The sequence below is a fragment of the Salvia hispanica genome, chromosome 4 (assembly GCF_023119035.1).
Source record: "Salvia hispanica cultivar TCC Black 2014 chromosome 4, UniMelb_Shisp_WGS_1.0, whole genome shotgun sequence".
NCBI classification, from domain to species: domain Eukaryota; kingdom Viridiplantae; phylum Streptophyta; class Magnoliopsida; order Lamiales; family Lamiaceae; genus Salvia; species Salvia hispanica.
The window spans coordinates 10,653,484-10,665,963 of record NC_062968.1 but is presented as its reverse complement, the minus strand read 5'-3'; positions in this window follow the sequence as shown (position 1 = coordinate 10,665,963).

Here is a 12,480-nt window from a genome sequence, read left to right as displayed (position 1 = left end):
ACTGTGTTCATTGGTTTCTTTTTCAATCGTGTGGTGATATCTTCAGGTCTTAGGCAGTTTTTGATCTTTGTACTATTGATTCGTTGTTGTTTTGTGCAAAATTGCTTGTATTTTACTATTTCTGAAACCCGCGATCTGAACTTGGTTTTGTAACAGATCCGGAGGCAGAAGAGATGGAACAAAGAAAAATAGAATGAACGAGGAAGAGAACGACAATTGGGAAGGTGGATACAGAGATAGATGAGACCGAATCTGGACAGTAGAGGACCTGGTGGTTTAGGTTGAAAATACAATATCGTAGCTAATGTTGCATACTATTTCACTGCAGTACTTGTGACATGATCATATGTGCATATGAGTAGTATACTTTGATAAGAAAAATAATTTTGCAATATAAAATACTAGTGACGGGAGAGTAATTCATATATTTATGCAATGTAGTAATTTGGTTGAATGATTGTTGGTATTATATATGAAGTACCCATATTACATTTGTCACGATCCAACTTTGCTAAATATAGCAAGGTTCGATACACCGTGACTAAGGTGGATATTAAGAATGTGGGTTGAGTACGAAAAAAATGATTTAATGGTTTAACTTTCTGTCTCTAGAGTATGAACGGTGAATACGTGTATATAGAATGGCCTAATCACAATGACTCGAGTCAGGGACCATACAATATACTAGTTGGTTATCAGAGTCTTTAGAGACGTAAAGGATTTCACTTCCTTCAATGCACAATGAAAAGAATTGAACGCGGTTCCATGTATGAAGACACGAACCTCCGAGAGTATTGAATGGAAATAAAAGTAGGTATGGTTTAATCAGCACCCTCCACTCCATCGTAGCTCAACCTGCACATTTAGAAATACATGCAGGGCTGAGTACAGAGGTACTCAGTGAACACGTTGCCGAAAAATACAAATATGCATTTGAAAATATTGTCAAGTCATTCACTGTAACACTCAGGGGTTTTATTAAAAAGACCTGAGCTTATTAAAAATCATTTTTCGACTGCGCAGTCTAAGGTCTTTCTGTTCTTTGTCATATCTGAACATCTTGTGCCGTAGAGTTGGTGTTCTCCTACGGTCACCATAACATTCATGTGCCGGGAAAGTTGCCACTTTCCACGGGCACCGGACCGGGCAACCTTACCGATGACACACAGCCCAAGTGTACACTAGTCCGAGTAGGGACTCTCCCCTTGCTGGGACCCAAATTCGATTTCTTACTTTATTTGGCATAGCACATTCGGTATAACCAAACATATAGGCATCATTACATAAATAGCATCCTTTATGGCAAGACAACATCATTTGGATAAATAAATATTATATCAAATATAGTTCATTATGTAGGATAGAAAAGTTCACCTCGTACACTTCTGACTCCGTATAACAATATACTCACTTGGAGTTTAATTTCGTGCGATGGACCTTGTCCAATAAAAGATAATAGTCTATTTAGCGTCGAGAAATTAAAAAAAAAATGGATGATATGTTCCTAGGATATGCACCATATTTTCTTTTCTCTTTCATAAACTCATTCACTTTAACTAAATCCGGAGATTTAGTTCTTGACATCAATTATCAAGAGATTAAATAACTCTATAAATTCAAGTATTTTAACTTGAATAAAATTTGCAGGATCTCTCTAAATTAATTCAAGGGAACTTAAGCCCAAGTAATTAATTCATTCGATTCATTAACTAACTTAATTGTAGCTATAGTTATTATCTTGGTCCAATTAAATTATAAAATTATAAGTAAGCATAGCTTTCCTCCAACTATTTTGAAACTTCGCTGTTTTTTGTGCGCATACTAAAAGTGCACTACGTGGACCTAAGCCCCCAAAAATATCCACAATCTATTCAACAAATTGGAGCAGTCTCCCCTTCTCTTAAGTTTCACTAGTTCTAAAGTGATTGTTGAAACTTAACCTTCCAAATGTCGGTCACTGACTTGTTCAAAAGATTCAAAGGTGAAAAAATGGAATGAGTAACTAATCTAGGAATAACTCGACATAAGTTTAACAAATGATGCTAACTACTGCTCATTATATAATCTACTACTACCTCCGTCCACCAAAAATAGACATAGTTTATGATGAACGTAAACAGCTTTAGAAGAAATACTCACTGTTAAACAATTGGCTCGAGAAAAGGCAACCTTTTCTCAATACTCTCAATATTTGCAAGAGACTGAACGGCAGAAACAGGGATCATGAAGAAGAATGTAAGGAAGAAGAAATCTAATGCAGCAATAAGCTTCCTAATAGTTATTGAAACATAAGGAATTGCCAGGTTAGCCCAGAATACATCACGTGGCTCTGCAGCCCATCTAGTCAACCACAAAGTTGGGTTTCTGGAATGCTGAGTTTGTACACACACAGCTGCACCCCACTTAATTTTGATTGATACAAAAGCTGCTGGCATGATACACTTCGGATCAGTTTTTACCCTTTCCCGCTCTGCTTCAATCTACATGTGAATAATATGATAAAATTATAAGTTTAAGAACCAAAAAATATTTGGGCTTTGTTAATTTAATAACTATAACTGGCCCAAACAAAAGAACCAATAAGAGAGCCCAAGTAAAAATAAAAGTTTCCCCAACCCCACACACGTGAATTTGCCTCTCTCTCTACTGCGTTCTCACCCTCTCACCCAACTCTCTCTCACTCATCGCAGATATCTATCCCTTTCTTTTCATTTTCGCCAAACAAGAAATAGTCTCACTTTCCTTCACTGAGGTCTAAATAATATCCGATCGTCACGAAATTTTAACCAAAGCTGGATGACTCATAAAGCATCATTCCCACCGAAGGAGATCAAACTTTAACTGTTCGACCTTCTGTTATTAAGCTTTTAAGTGGCCGCCGTTTCAACAGTAGCAACGTCGGTTTTGTACACGATCGGAAGTTCAAACATTGTCCAATCCTTCTAAAATTTTAAAGGAAGGTAAACAATTCTTCTAACTTCACTTTGACCAAAGGAAATTACATTTGAACATTTAGATTTTCCGTTATAAATTTCCAAAGGTTTTTATCTTCCAAAGAGAAAACATTTTAGGAGTTTTTCCTACTTTGTAATTACTTTATTGATTCTAAGACTTAGCATATGTTGTATGTAAATTAGGCTCAGCATAGAATAAAATAGTTTTCATACATGAATTTGAAAAAAAAGAGTTGAAAGATTGTTTATGAAGCATGCTTAGTTATGATTCTAGATTCTATATTAATTCATGCTAGCATGACATGCTTGACAAAATCATGCTTGAAAAGATTTAACTTGTGGTTTGATAATCATTACATCAAAAGAATGATAACATATTTATTTAAATGTGCTCCTACTTGAAATTCTCCTTCTTGAAGAAAGCTTGAAAACTTGGTATTGGAAGGTTGGAAGGTTTTCCGTCTACTTGCTTGAAAATAAAATCTGGAGGTGAAAGAGATTTTGGGTAGGCGTGTTGATAATGGAAGTTGATACTTTCTTTTACACCAACTGTTAGAGTTTGTATACTAGAAATCACGTTTCGAGTGATTGAATACTGTAAAACTCTTATTTTATTTTCCAAGGAATAAAACATATTATTTTTGCCATAATGTTTGTTATGTTTTACATTTAATGGATGTTATTGCATGTTTAAATGTATAAGTTAACTTAACAAAGTCTAAGTCTTTGTTTTAGTAGACCGGTTGTGGGCGTCGTCCACTTTAAGGTAACACGGTCGGTCCTAAACAAAGAAAAAGAATAATTTCACGACCTAGATGGAATTAGACTATCCATAGTGAAAGGTTCCAATGTCAGTCCGCATGTTTCTAAGCCTTACTGAAATAAGATGACATTCGTGTGGTAAAACACTGAACGGATCTAACAGCAAGATGAGTTTTTATGCTATCTACTGAAAGGCGAGGTCTTGATAAATATTTATTTCTTAATCAATGTAGGTTAGCATTGAGTATACGTTATTGATTATGCACTACTTTGACTTATCAAATGGTGCGGGTTTATCGCAACCCAATTAATCCTGATATATTGGGTAGTGGTGATTAATATCTAGCGGTGCTAGGATTGCTATTATGTTGAATCGTGCGCGAGGTGAGTCTCGTTTGATAATGTCCTCAAGAGGAGCGCGAAACAAGGTTTTATTATTCGGAACCTAGCTAGTTGGAGTTTGATTACTCTAAGAATAATAAATAAGCGTTTCATGCTAAGTCCACTCTTGGAATTAATAAGAAGTTAATTAATTAAGCGCATAACAGGCATTAATTAATTAATGGACATTTTTATCTTAAGCGCGGGAAATGAAAGTTAAAACGGAAATCCGGATTACTTATAATTTCGGATTTGGATGGGGAGAGTTCAATATTACTTCTGTAGTGGTTGCTCGTAATATTCCAATTAAAGCTTGTATTAAATTGTGGGTTCAATTTAATTAGTAAAAAGTGAATTGGATGAGCCCATATCCAAAACCTTCTATATATCCCTGTCTGGGCCCAAAAGGAACTTAATATATATAGGAGAATAAAGGAGACAGAAAAATACATTATTATTTTTGGGAGTCGACCTGGTTGTTGATGATACTTATTGTCTTTCCGCTTGTTGATTTGCGTTTAGCAGTTGAATTTCAAGTCGATTTGCGTAGATCTCTCTGCGGGTAGCTTATTTCTACAAGTATTATGTCGATCTCTGTTTTATTTTGATGTTGTGGTGTTTGATATGAGAATTTGGTGATAGATCTGTGGTTTATTGACTGTTTGGAGGTTTTTTGTTCAAATCTGAAGTGATGAAGAGTTTCTGTTGGTTCGAGTTCGTGTTGGACGCTTGGATCCGGAGTAGATTTAGCGTCTGAGGTTGGATTCGACGTGAGAAAAGAAAGTTGTTAGATGGATTTGGGTTTTCTTCTTGTTTTCTGTTTTGCTTCGTCTAGTGTCTGCAGATCTGTTTAGTTCTTCGTTGTTTATGCATAAATTTGATTTAAAATTAGTTTGCTCTGTTTTGATTTCATTCATGTTGAATTTCTTATGAGTTTTACGCAATTTGGTTGTAGAAGACGATGTCGCTGTTAGTTAGTACTAGAGTTAGTTATTCTGCCAGCTTTTCGTACGAACTCTGCTTTTTCAGTCATGGTCCCCACAGTCGGTTTGTTTCCTAGGTCTAGTAGTGAAGTAGTTTTCTTAGATCAAGTGTTGAGCAGTTAATTTCCTTTGCAACGTTCTCTTATAATTTCGCCTAGGTCTAGCTGTTAGCTTAGGAGTTTTAAAGATTCCCAAGTCAAGTTTAATTTGTTTTCCTCAACCCAAAAAAATGCGTGGCAGCAGCCAACACCAAAAACACACCCAAATCCTTGAACATGAGTATTACGCATCCTTCTCTGTGGGATCGATCCCTACTTCCCTATACTAGGTTTAGTAAAGTGGTTGAGGGTTTTTGAAAAAAGTGCTCTGTGTGTCCGACGACCGGGATTTCCTGCGACCAACGAGTTCCTAGACCGCGTGATCTAGTGGATTTGCTGGACTTAGGGAACCTGTTATTTCCTTTTGAACACACTACACACAGAACTAAAGAGGCTTTTCACTACCCCCTCTGGGGAAGTTTATAAAGGAGTTTATAGCCGGAAAGGCCCAGGAGGATGGAAAAATCATGGTGAAAGGAATAGCGTCAGCCATTGTACAGGAGAAACTACCACCCAAGAGAGCCGACCCAGGTATGTTTACTTTACCCATAACAATTGGAGATGTGAAAATCGAGCATGCAATGTGTGATTTAGGAGCATCTATCAATGTTATGCCGTTATCCATTTATAATCGGTTAAAGGGGGTAAAGTTGTCAAATACTAGGGTGTTGATCCAACTGGCTGATAGGTCATGTATAAATCCTGAGGGAGTGTTAGAAAATGTGTTGGTCAGGATACAAAACTTTACTTATCCCGCTGATTTTTATGTAATCAAAATGAGTGAACCAGAAGCTAGGGAGTCTAGCGGGATATTGTTAGGAAGACCATTTTTAAGAACGGCTAAGACAATTGTGGATATGGCCGAGGGGACAATCTGTATTGACTTTAATGGTGAGAAATTTGTCTTTGACATCAATGAAGCCATGAAAAAACCAATAAATTCTGAAAATCTATGTTATGTTGATGTAATTGACCCCTTAGTCCAAGAATTTCTTGAGACCGAATTATTGCAGGAAAAGCTCCAAGCCTTGGATGTGTATGCCCAGGCTGACGTGGAAGCAGCTGCATGGTGTGATCTGATCAGTAGCCGAGGGTTGACTGACAAAGAGATCGAAGAGGCAATTACGGAATTTTGTCAGAAGTCGAAACTAGCGGGATCCGTAGGGGCCGTGGTACCGGCCAAAGATATGGAGGAAAAATCAGATCTTGAACAAGAGCAAGAGGAGGATTCAAAGAAGAACCCTCTACCTACAGACACACTACCCCCGCAAGTGGAGCTGAAAAAGTTGCCAGCGAACCTTAAGTATGCCTACCTAGGGGAGGAAGACTCATTCCCTGTAATCATCAATAGCGGGCTGACTGAAGAGCAAGAGGCAAGACTACTAACTGTGCTGAGCAAAAACAAGAAGGCTATTGGATGGAGCCTTACGGACCTGGTGGGGATAAGCCCGGACGTCTGCATGCACCACATTAGGCTAGAAGACGGAGCCAAGGCACATAGAGATTCTCAAAGAAAGGTGAACCCAAACATGCGGGAAGAGATACTGAAGGAAATCTTGAAGTTACTCTCGCTGGGCATTATATACTCGGTACCAGATAGTGAATGGGTTAGCCCAATCCATATGGTCCCCAAGAAATCAGGGATCCAAGTGGTTAAGAATGAGAGGAATGAGCTAGTGCCCACCGGACTAGTCACTGGATGGCGAATGTTATAGATTATCGAAAGTTGAACAACGCAACCAGGAAGGACCATTTCCCCCTGCCATTCATCGATCAAATGCTGGAGCGACTAGCTGGGAGGAAGTACTTCCGCTTTTTGGATGGGTACAGTGGTTACTTTCAAATCACGTGAACCCGGAGGACCAGGATAAGACCACGTTCACCTGTCCGTTTGGAACCTATGCGTATAGGCGTATGCTATTTGGTACGTGCAACGCTCCCGGTACTTTCCAACGGTGCATGATGAGCATATTCTCGGATTTGATTGAAGATTGTATAGAGATCTTTATGGATGATTTCACTGTCTATGGAGACTCTTTCGACTCGTGCTTGCAACATTTGGATGTGGTACTAGAAAGGTGCCAAGCAAAGAGTCTGGTTTTAAATTTTGAGAAATGCCACTTTATGGTTACAGAAGGAATTGTCTTAGGACACGTGGTGTCAGAAAAGGGGATCCAGGTGGATCAAGCTAAGGTGGATGTCATATCCAAACTACCCTTCCCTACTGATCAGAAAGGAATAAGAGGTTTTCTTGGCCATGCTGGATTTTATCGAAGATTTATCAAGGATTTCGCCAAGATTGCCCAACCCCTTACCAGACTTCTCCAGAACGAGGTGGAGTTCGTTTTTGACGAGCATTGCAAGGCTGCTTTCAACCTCCTTAAGGAAAAATTGATTTCTGCACCGATTATTCAAGGCTCCTAACTGGCATCACCCCTTCGAGGTGATGTGCGATGCTAGTGACTATGCAGTGGGGGCCGTACTTGGGTCAGAAGATCGATGGGAAAAGGTACGTGATATTCTATGCATCTAAGACCTTGAATCAAGCCCAACGGAATTATGACACCACCGAGAAGGAGATGTTGGCGGTTGTCTATTCATTCGAAAAGTTCAGGCAATACCTACTGGGATCCAGAGTCATCGTTTATACTGACCATGCGGCGATTAAGTATCTCATTGCGAAGAAGGAGTCAAAACCCCGACTGATCAGATGGGTGCTGCTTTTACAAGAATTCGATTGGGAGGTAGAAGACAAAAAGGGGGTTGAAAACAAGGTAGCGGACCACTTGAGCAGAATAATACAAGAAGGGAACAGTGAGGATGTGAGAGATCGATTCCCGGAAGAGCATTTATGTGAAGTGATTTTCTCCGCAAGGAAGATCGATTGGGAAGAAGTGATGAGACTTACTGGGCAGGACGCAACAACCAAGGGCAAGGAGAAAGTGGGACAGGAACCCTGGTATGCGGACTTGGCAAACTACCTAGTGACGGGGGAGCTACCAATGGTGCCAAACGTGACAAAGGCTCAGAGGATGAAGATCAAGAGAGAAGCAAAGTATTATTTCTGGGACGACCCATACTTGTGGAAGGCAGGAACCGACCAGGTCATTAGGAGATGTGTTCCTGACTGGGAGCAACGGGATGTACTAACGCACTGCCACTCCTTGGCATGTGGAGGACATTTCGGGCCAAGGAAGACTGCCAGGAAGGTGCTAGATAGCGGATTCTACTGGCCAACCCTGAATAGAGATGCATACGAGTTCTGCAAAGGTTGTGACCGTTGCCAACTGACCGGTGGGATTTCCACGAGGGATGAAATGCCACAAGTTCCAGTGATCGTTTGTGAAGTGTTCGACATCTGGGGTATGGACTTCATGGGTCCTTTTCCTTTATCTTATGGGAACTCCTACATCCTGGTGGCAGTTGACTATGTATCGAAGTGGATAGAAGCCAAGGCCACAAGCACTTGTGAATCTAAAGAAGTCACCAAGTTCCTCAAGAGTCATATATTCAGCCGATTTGGGATACCAAGGGCAATCATCTCCGATCAAGGGACTCACTTCTGCAACCGAACGGTCGAAGCATTGATGAAGAAGTACGGAGTTCATCACCGCCTATCTAGTCCTTACCACCCTCAAGCCAACGGGCAAGCAGAGATCTCAAACAGGGAAATAAAGAGCATTTTAGAGAAGACAGTCAACCCCTCCAGAAAAGATTGGAGCACAAGGTTGGAAGATGCTCTGTGGGCATATCGTACAGCCTACAAGACTCCTATCGGGATGTCCCCCTATTGCATCGTCTTTGGGAAGATGTGTCACTTGCCAGTAGGAATTGAACACCGAGCATACTGGGCAGTTCAGCAGGTTAACGTGGATGCTAAGGCCTGTGAAGAGGAAAGGAAGCTACAACTACAAGAGCTGGAAGAACTCAGATTGGAGTCATTCGACTCAGCCATGTGGTACAAGGAGAAAACAAAGATGTGGCACGACAAAAATCTGAGAACCAAGGATCTTCAAGTTGGTCAGAGAAAGTACTACTCTTCCAGTCAAGATTGAAGCTAATGCCTGGGAAGCTCAAGTCAAAATGGGCAGGACCTTACATTATCACTGCACTACGTGCTAATGGAGCGGTCGAGATTTCAGGGAGTATCCCTAACTCTGAACCTTTTGTCGTTAATGGACATAGATTGAAAATATATAGGGAAAATGAAGAGATGTGTGTAGTGGAAGAAATTCCACTACATCTCAATAACGTCTAAATGACCAGTAGAAAAGGGGTTTGGAGTTCCACCTGGTCAACGTTATATGATTTGAGCTTACTGACCAGGTAAAACTTCAAATACCCTTAGTAATGATGTAAATATTGTAAATATTTAGTAATTTAACTTAAGTTAAGAAGGAAAAACCCCAAAAAGATTTTCGGATCTTAAATATTAATTTGGAGTCCGTACTGACCACGAGGATACCACTTGGGTGAAACTCTGAATTGTATTAAAGAGCCATTTATTTGCTTTATTTCTATTTTCAGCTAGTTGAGAGGGAGGTATAGAGAGAAATTTGAATTTTGGTGCGTGTTGCAGCTTTGTTGGCGAGTGCAGAGACTGGGAGGGCGTGTGGAGCAGAAACGTGACAGGGGACGTCCAATCAGCTGCGAGAATGCCAAACCGCCTCCCAAACGAAGCGTCGCAACCTGGCAACCGCCTACAACCGGTCAAAACCCTCAACTACCCACCCCACTATAAAATACCCCACCGCCTACTCCCTTTCACTTTACAAACCCTTACCTGCATTCTCTCACCCACAACCACCACCCCACTCCGAAAACAACCACCCCACTACGAAAACCACCGTGAATCACTACCGAGAAAAAGAGAACCACCACCGATACAGACCATGGCGAAGAGAAAAGCAACTAACAACCCAGCATCTACCACCGGCGAAGACGCCCCAGAAGTCCGAGCGACAGCCGAGTCGCGGCCGCCAAGTCCACAACGATCACAGCCAACGCCGACGACACAAATTCCGGCAATGGTTCCTTTAGACGCACTGGCAGCGTATCTAAGGCAACAAGACCCGAACAAAGATTGGACAGCAACCCTGGCCGGATTTAGCCTGACCGGAGTAATGCCGGCGACACCAAACCCTACCCAAACTGCAACCACAGTAAACCCACCCACCACCACCCCAAAAGCCTCAAATCCGACATCCGAAAAGACCTCCCCAACATTAACTGCACAATCAGAACCCTCTCACCTTTCTCCCATACACCAACAAACAGAGCCGCTCGACGTAAGCCCTCTTTCCGCCTACCAAGATCTCAACTGGGGAGAAACAGAGGAAAAGGAGAGCGGAGGGAGAGCAAGCGAGGGCGAGAAGGACGAAGCAGAGAAGGATGAAGCAGAGAAGGTGGAGATAGACCTGAACGAAATGGCCAAGAAGCAAGGGTTAATGACGGATGATGAGTTCCAAGCGGTTTTGAGGAAGGGAGATAGGATCGTGGTAAACCCTGAAGGGGTGGCCGAGGTACTGGACCTCGCATCCCAGGCAGTAAGGAGGGGGGAAACAACCACGGAAGCAGAAGAGTCGGAAGGGGTAGTCCACCAATCAGTGGAGGAGAGGACAGAGGAACAACCGGAAAAAGCTGAACAACTTGAGGAGGTGAGGCAAGAGCCAGACACACATCAAGAGGAAGCCTCAGTGATAACTAAACCAAAGCCAGTAAAGAGGAAGCTAGTGTTGAAAAACGACCCCAAAGAAGAAAGGCAGAAACCCCAAAGAGTGTCACAGAGATGCTTAGGGAAGTGGAAGTCCAACAAGGCAGGAGCAAACACAGCAGCAGATGCAGTGGAGGTTTCGAGCGAAGACGAGAAGACTACTCCTACAAAACCTGGGGAGGAGCCCTCGAAAGCTAGCCAGAAGGACACCCAAATGGCATCAGAGTCAGTAGGTCGGGAGGAGGCGACGAGAAGTGATACTAGTACCCGTGCGGTGACCGAGCCTACCACCCAGGAGGACGTTTCAACACAAGCCGACGAAGAAGCAGAGGCAATGGAAATCGAAGAAGCTAAGTACATCCAAGAAAGGAAGAGAAAGGGGAATGCCCCTGTCAAGAAGAAACAAGCCGCGAAGAAACAGCGCACTGCCAATGCCAGCATAGTGATCAAAGAGCCGGAAGGGGGAGGGAGATTAAGCGATAGCGACTACACTTCCAGCGAGGAGTCTGACTCGGAGAGTGATATCTCTCTAGAAGGGGAAGAATACCATGAACAGCAGCTCCCCGACAACCACCACGAACTAGTCCACCCTCCGGCAGAGAGGATCGTGCACCAATGGTGGAGGGTAGAGCTCACTGATGAGCTTATGGAGGACATGAAGCACTACGACACCAAAAAGCTTCAAGACGCATTTGACGGCAAGGAAGATAGCAGCAAGCAGGTCAAATGCGGAAAGGTACTCCACATACCCTCTTTGGATGAGTTATCTGTTCGTGATTCCTTCCTGGCCAGTATGGAAGCATTGGGTTTTGAGTGGTTGTTGGAGAATAGGGACCCGAAGGTATCTGTGAGATTAGCAAAGGAATTCTTCACCACGTTTAGGTTCCAAGTCACTACGGACCTAGACGAGGTGTCAATTTCCTTTAGGATATTCGGTGGAGAACTGTCCATGAGTCTGATAGAGTGGACTGTGCGACTGGGTATGTGTAGCCTGGAGGAGGCTATAGGACCAAAATGGAGAAGCCGTGAGAGGGGGGTACCGAGGAGACACATAGAATTTGAGCCCCAGGAAGCCTGGGAGGAGCTAACCCACCCCGATGCTGGCCAGTTCGCCTCCACTACATCCAGATCCACCCACTTCAACAATTCCATGCTGAGATTGATGCAACTCTACTTGGGCTATAACCTACTGGGACAGAGTAATTCAGCTGCCAGAACGTCCATGACTGAATTGTACATGGTATGGTGCGCTAATCGTGGAAGAAGGCTGCATTTGGGATTTTGGACAGCCTACCAATGCCACCTGATAGCCACCTACCCAGCTAGGAACTTGTCCCTCTGCCACATACTAGGAGCTTTCGTGCGCAACAACATCATCATCACAGAGGCAGAAGACCTATCTCCGATGTACATGGTCGACGCTCCTGGCCTGTTCTATATACCCTTCTTCGTCCGCACCAACTTGGTATACTACAGAGACGGAGTACCCTAGTTCTACCCGATGGGAGAAGCCCCTGGTGGAAGGGCACAACAAGGCCAGGAGGGGCAAGCTGGGCAAATCGACCGAGCGCAAAGGCTGAGGCAAGATA